This window comes from Silurus meridionalis, chromosome 5 (genome assembly GCF_014805685.1).
Source record: "Silurus meridionalis isolate SWU-2019-XX chromosome 5, ASM1480568v1, whole genome shotgun sequence".
Classification (NCBI taxonomy): Eukaryota; Metazoa; Chordata; class Actinopteri; order Siluriformes; family Siluridae; genus Silurus; species Silurus meridionalis.
The window spans coordinates 27702876-27708875 of record NC_060888.1 but is presented as its reverse complement, the minus strand read 5'-3'; the positions used below and the strand labels follow the sequence as shown (position 1 = coordinate 27708875).

The window sequence follows — 6000 nt, the reverse complement described above, 5'->3', positions numbered from 1 at the left end:
AGGTCGGTGGTGGTGTTGTCTGAACGAGTCGTGATGATGGTCTACAGCATTAAACGTGGTGATGATGGTGTTTTAACACAAAAAGTCAAACGAATAGAGGAAAAGTAGATAAAACTATACATTTATAAACTGTGATATGATGTATTACAGTGAAGTGTGTAGATTTATTTACTGTAATTATTTACTGATGCTGAAAAAATAAACAAAACACAATACAGAATTAAAGCTGTGTGTAAACAGCATATTTTTATATCAACTATCAGACAAACGCTGCTTAATTTTTACTCTGAAGTCTGATTTGTTTTTTTGCTTTAATTCGTTTAAATAGGAGCCAAGAACAAAAAATAAAAGTCCAGAAATGTAATTATGTGAGAAAAATATTCATAAAAAATGATTTATTCGTAAAAAGGTCGGTGTTTGAGGTGGTGAACTTCACACCTGCTCCTCTGAACCAAACGAACCACGAGTTAATGGTTGAGCCGGATTCTACAGGCGGAACATTTTTACCTCAAATAGATGTTTTTGTACTTTTAATGTTTTGTTGTTTTTTTTTTAAAGAAAAGAAAAGCAGGACGAATGATTATGGTTACGTTTGAGAAATTTCGTGAATCGGACGTTCAGAGAATCCAAGCACAAAAGGTCATTCAAGGTCAAATGTTTTTGAACCCTCAGGGCTTCTTCCCGTCCTCGTTCCCGTCACCGGGCTGAAAGACGAAGCGCACATCTCAATCTGACCTCTGACCTCAGGAGTGTGTTAATGGACACGGCCTACACAATAACATCCTGTTACACTAAACAATTTACACAACCATCAGTACACAACAAACTGCTACGGAAATACAACACAGACAAACTACAAACCTGCATTAAGATCTAAACAACTGATACAAACAAACAAACAAACAAACAAACAAACAAACAAACAAACAAACAAATTATTATTATTATTATTATTATTATTATTATTATTATTATTATTATGCTAATGAGATTGTTTGCCCTTTCTTTTCTTTTCTTTTCTTTTTTTTTTTCTTTTCTTTTCTTTTCTTTTCTTCTTTTTCTCATATCTTTGATATTACAATCATTTATTTCCTCTTTCAATCCATCCATCTTTTTTGTATCCTTTCTGTTATTTATTGCTTTAATTCTCTTTCTTTCTTTAAGTAGTTTTCTTTTTCTATCTCTATCACACACACACACACACACACACAGGTGTGTTAAAAGCCTTGTTGTGTGCTGGTGCTGACCTGCTTTTTCTCTTTTTTTTTTGCACAGGGGATTTTTTCCACAAAGCCAGAGTTTGGAGAACATCCAGGTCCATCTGTCATCTGCATCACTGCAACACACACACACACACACACACACACACACACACTTGACAAAGCAAAACACAGAGAAAACAACATGGAGAGTCAAGAATGACAGAATCCTTCACAGAGACTGACACACTCAGGCCACGCCTCCTTCACAGAGACTGACACACCCAGGCCACGCCTCCTTCAGAGAGACTGACACACCCAGGTCACATCTCCTTCACAGAGACTGACACACCCAGGCCACACCTCCCTTACAGAGACTGACAGACCCAGGCCACGCCTTCTTTACAGAGACTGACACACCCAGGCCACACCTCCTTCACAGAGACTGACACACCCAGGCCACACCTCCCTTACAGAGACTGACACACCCAGGCCACACCTCCTTCACAGAGACTGACACACCCAGGCCACACCTCCTTCACAGAGACTGGCACACAGAGGCCACGCCTCTTCAGTGAATGCTAACATTGTAATCTACTAAAACTTTGTTAATGTGACAGAATTTCTGACACGATGATCAGAAGTTTGTAGATGTAAATGATCATCACTCATGCCAGACAGATCGCTAACAAGCACAAACTTAGATTTATCTTTTAAACATTAACATTATATTTTTATAGAAGGTTTTCTCCTAAATCACGTTTATACTGATAATCACATTAATGATAAAATTAAATATATTAAACTAATAAGTTTTTATCATTAGTGCTGACAGAACATCTGACAGAACATCACTATAGGAACAGAGTTTGTGAGCTTTAATGATCTGTTTGAACAATTTATTTAAAAATAAAAAATAAAATTGTGAAATCTTGAACAAAGATTGAAGAACAAAGTTGAAGGAATCAATATTCTTCTGTCCCTCATCCCTCTGTTCCGGTCTCTGTGGGACAGCGAGTGCTGTGACGTGGAGCTGAGGATTGTAGAGTCTCAGTGTGACTCTGAAATCCCACAGACGAGGCAGGAACTGTAGAGATGCATGAAGAGCGAAGGTGTGTGTGAGAGAGAAAAAGACTGAAAGAAGGGAAGAAACAGAGAGAGACGGAAAAATAGACAGATAGAATGTCAGAGAGATGGAGAGACAGAAGGCAGATAGACTGGTTTACAGACAGATGGATAGACAGATAGACTGACAGACAGACAGACAGATAGATAGATAGATAGACAGACAGATAGATAGATAGATAGATAGATAGATAGATAGATAGATAGATAGATAGATAGATAGATAGATAGATAGATAGATAGATAGATAGATAGGCATGCAAACAGAAAGAGAGAAATAGAAAAAAAAAGAGATATGAAGACCAAATAAAGGTGAAGGTTGAGTAAAAGGTAAGGTGAAGTGATGATGAAAAAGAATCTGAAGGCTGAGTAGCGTAGACGCCCTGCACCTGGATGAGGTTCTCGTTTGTTGGAGACCACTTGCTGCAGCTGAGGATGTTGAAGATGTTCTCAACATGAACAGTCTAAAGATCCATGAGATGCGTGAAGGTTCCTGTGGAAGTTTAAACTCAAGAACCATGAGGATGAACTCGGACTGTAATAAATATAAAATCAACATGTTTTACACTCAAGTCTCCATCGGTGAACAGGTAAAAGCTCAACAACTAAGGAAATGTAATGAATGGACGTTTGTTGTTGAGGATCCTCATGCTTCTTTTGAGTCTGATTCCTCTCCAGGTTTCTAACTCATTCCATCACAAGAAGTTCGTCCCACTCATTAGAGATAAACTTATAGGGGTGATTTTCTGATGTTGGACCTCATTAATGTTTATAAAAGCAGACAAAACACCACCAACCGTGTCAGGAGAAAGATCTGCCAAATTCACCATCCATCTCATCCATGGATCCATTTAGTAATAACAGCGACATGGAAAACTGCTTTAAATAAGAACAACTCTAAAAATGGCGGATGTTCTGCTCAAGCCCCGCCTCTTCACTATAAACAGCCAATCATGTTTGCAGTACATGTACATGCCTCGAGGGCTTTCCTGAGCCACTAATAGAGGACACAATTTCACGTTGGTTTCCACGTTAATTCTGTTCACCGAGCAGAACGACTTCGCTAGAATAATCTACGCTGCTAATTTCTGATTTCTGGTTTGATTGTTGTTTTTGTTTTACGGACTCCTTCCATAAATGTAAACGTTTCGACAACAGTTTGTTTAGACCCATTTACGTGTATCACTTGTCATCCACGTCCGCACGAATGAGCCGTTACTATAGAAACGATAGCGTATAGCAGGCAAATGAATTTCTGACCAATCAGGATCCAGAAACGGCGCAATTTATTTAAAAAAAATTAACAAACATGCTAATGTGGTGCTGAATATCTGTTAGCATAGCGGGCAGCTTCCACTCGGCTAATCCCGGTGTAAAGAGGGTTTCGGTTCTCGGTACACTGCGTCTCCATCCTTTTCAACTGCAGAGCCGATTAGCACTCTAAAGCTGCTTTTACTCGGGACAAAGAGAAGACCCGCGGGCGCCATCTTTAAAGAGTGTTTTTGAAGAAATGATTTGAAATAGAATTCTGAATAATGTGTTTCGCAGGAAGTCCTCAGATCTGCCATTTTCCCTCAACATGAAACCTCCAGGCTGATAAACCACGTTCAGCTCTACACACATATACACTCTACAGCCAAAAGTTTGTGGACACCTGACCATCAGATTGCTATGTGTATTCCACATTTAATCTCCATTCACACGGGTGTTGGTAAAGTCAGGTTCTGATGTAGATGAGAAGGTGAGGAGGTCTGGGGTGCAGTTAGTGTTCGATTCATGTTCAATAGGGTTGAAGCTCTATAACAGGAGATCTTCCAGATCTTCCAAACCATATAAAGCATAACTTCATGGAGCTGGCTTTGTGCATTGCCATGTTGGAGCGAGTTTTGGGTCTCCTAGTTCAAGTGAAGGAAGAATTTTATGCTTTTGCATCTAAAGATGTCTGATACAACTGTGTGTTCTAACTTTGTTTAACAGTTGGAGAAGAACCACATCTGGCTGGAGAATTCAAGTGTCCCAAAACTTCTGACCACAATCTTCAGTGTCAGTGAAGGAAGCCTGGCCTCTGTGTTCATTTCAAATTCATTACATCTCAATGAGCTTTTACACAACATTTAGCTGCTCTTCCTCATCCTCTTCCTCTTCATACACCAATCTTTATCCATCAGCAGATCATCACTGACTCACCGACATCACCCTAACCTTCTACACACACACACACACACACACACACACACACACACACTTATGCTAACACACACTTTTGAAGCTAACAGGTGGAGATTAACCTAGTGCACACACACACACACACACACATGCACACACACATATGCTAACACACACACTTTTGAAGCTAACAGATGGAGATTAGCCTAGTGCACACACACACACACACACACACACACACACACACACACACACACACACACTTATGCTAACACACACACTTTTGAAGCTAACAGGTGGAGATTAGCCCAGTGCACACACAATCTTACACTCTCACTCACTTTCACACTCACTCATTCACAAATACAGGACTTTCTAACCAATCAGAATCCAGTATTGGTGTGTAAACGCTGTGAACTGCATTTTCATTCACTTTGAATTTCTGGAACTTAGTGTGTGTGTGTGTGTGTGTGTGTGTGTGTGTGTGTGTGTGTGTGTTAGTTAGCATGGTGACTCGTTTACACTAGGAAGCGGTAAACACTAATCCTCTCATTGTTGTGGAAGATTAGCGAATGTGTTAGCTGTTTATGCTAGCTGGGGGTTTCTTTATGATGTTTCATCTACTGGGCAGATTTCAGGAGGAGGACGCTAACTGTAGCATAAGGGGGAAATGATAACTGTGTGGGGGTGGTTCTGCATGTCACCCCTAACATCTAATACACACACACATACAGTGATATTCCCACAGGAGGGATAGATGATTTTGTTGTCTTGGTCTTCTCTCTCTCTCTCTCTCTCTCTATCCCTTCTCATTGTTTTGATGTCTTGCTGGCATCTGCTCGCCGCTCCCTCGGCTTTGCCAGGAAGCCGAGCAGGAAAAACATTTCTCACACAGACAGGAGAGAACGAGTGGAGAGATAGCGCCAGGGCTGATAGCTGATGCAAAGCACTTTTTTCATATTTAAAGAAAAGAAAGAGAGGAGCGAAAGATAGAGAGAGGGAGGGAGAGATGGAGCAGGGTGTTGAGGGGGACGAAAAACATCTGCCACCCGCTGAGTCCATCTCATCTCAGAGTCATTCATCTTCCAAAAAATAGAAATAGAAGGAAAGCTATTCCTGGAAATGTAGGGAATATACAAGAAATAAATCGTGTATATATATATATATATATATATATATATATATATATATATATATATATATTATAAGTAAGTGCACCCTTCATATTTCACCAACCATTTCCATAAGGAACAAAACTATAGTAATGAAACTTGGATATATTTTAGAGTATCATTGTGCAGTTTGTGTAGCAGTACAGATTTACTGTCCTCTGAAAAGAACTCAACATACAGCCGTTATGGTCTTATTAACTAGCTACGAAAGTGAGTACACCCTCAGTGATAACAGCTGTATGTGGTGTAAACATGAAAAGCCACACATCCTATTCTTAATGTTCATGTTTTTCTCTGCTTGACAGAACCATACAAATTTGTTTATCTTGTATTCGAGT

The 6000-nt window shown here is 39.7% G+C and overlaps 1 long non-coding RNA gene across 1 annotated transcript; it reads right to left on the bottom strand.

The window, feature by feature from the left end:
• Positions 1-2056: 2056 nt before the first annotated feature.
• LOC124386560 lies at positions 2057-3176 on the bottom strand. Its single transcript, XR_006925948.1, has 3 exons — positions 3122-3176; positions 2714-2817; positions 2057-2286 (listed from the first exon to the last, which is right to left on the bottom strand). It is a non-coding gene; the product is annotated as an uncharacterized LOC124386560 (long non-coding RNA).
• Positions 3177-6000: the final 2824 nt, after the last annotated feature.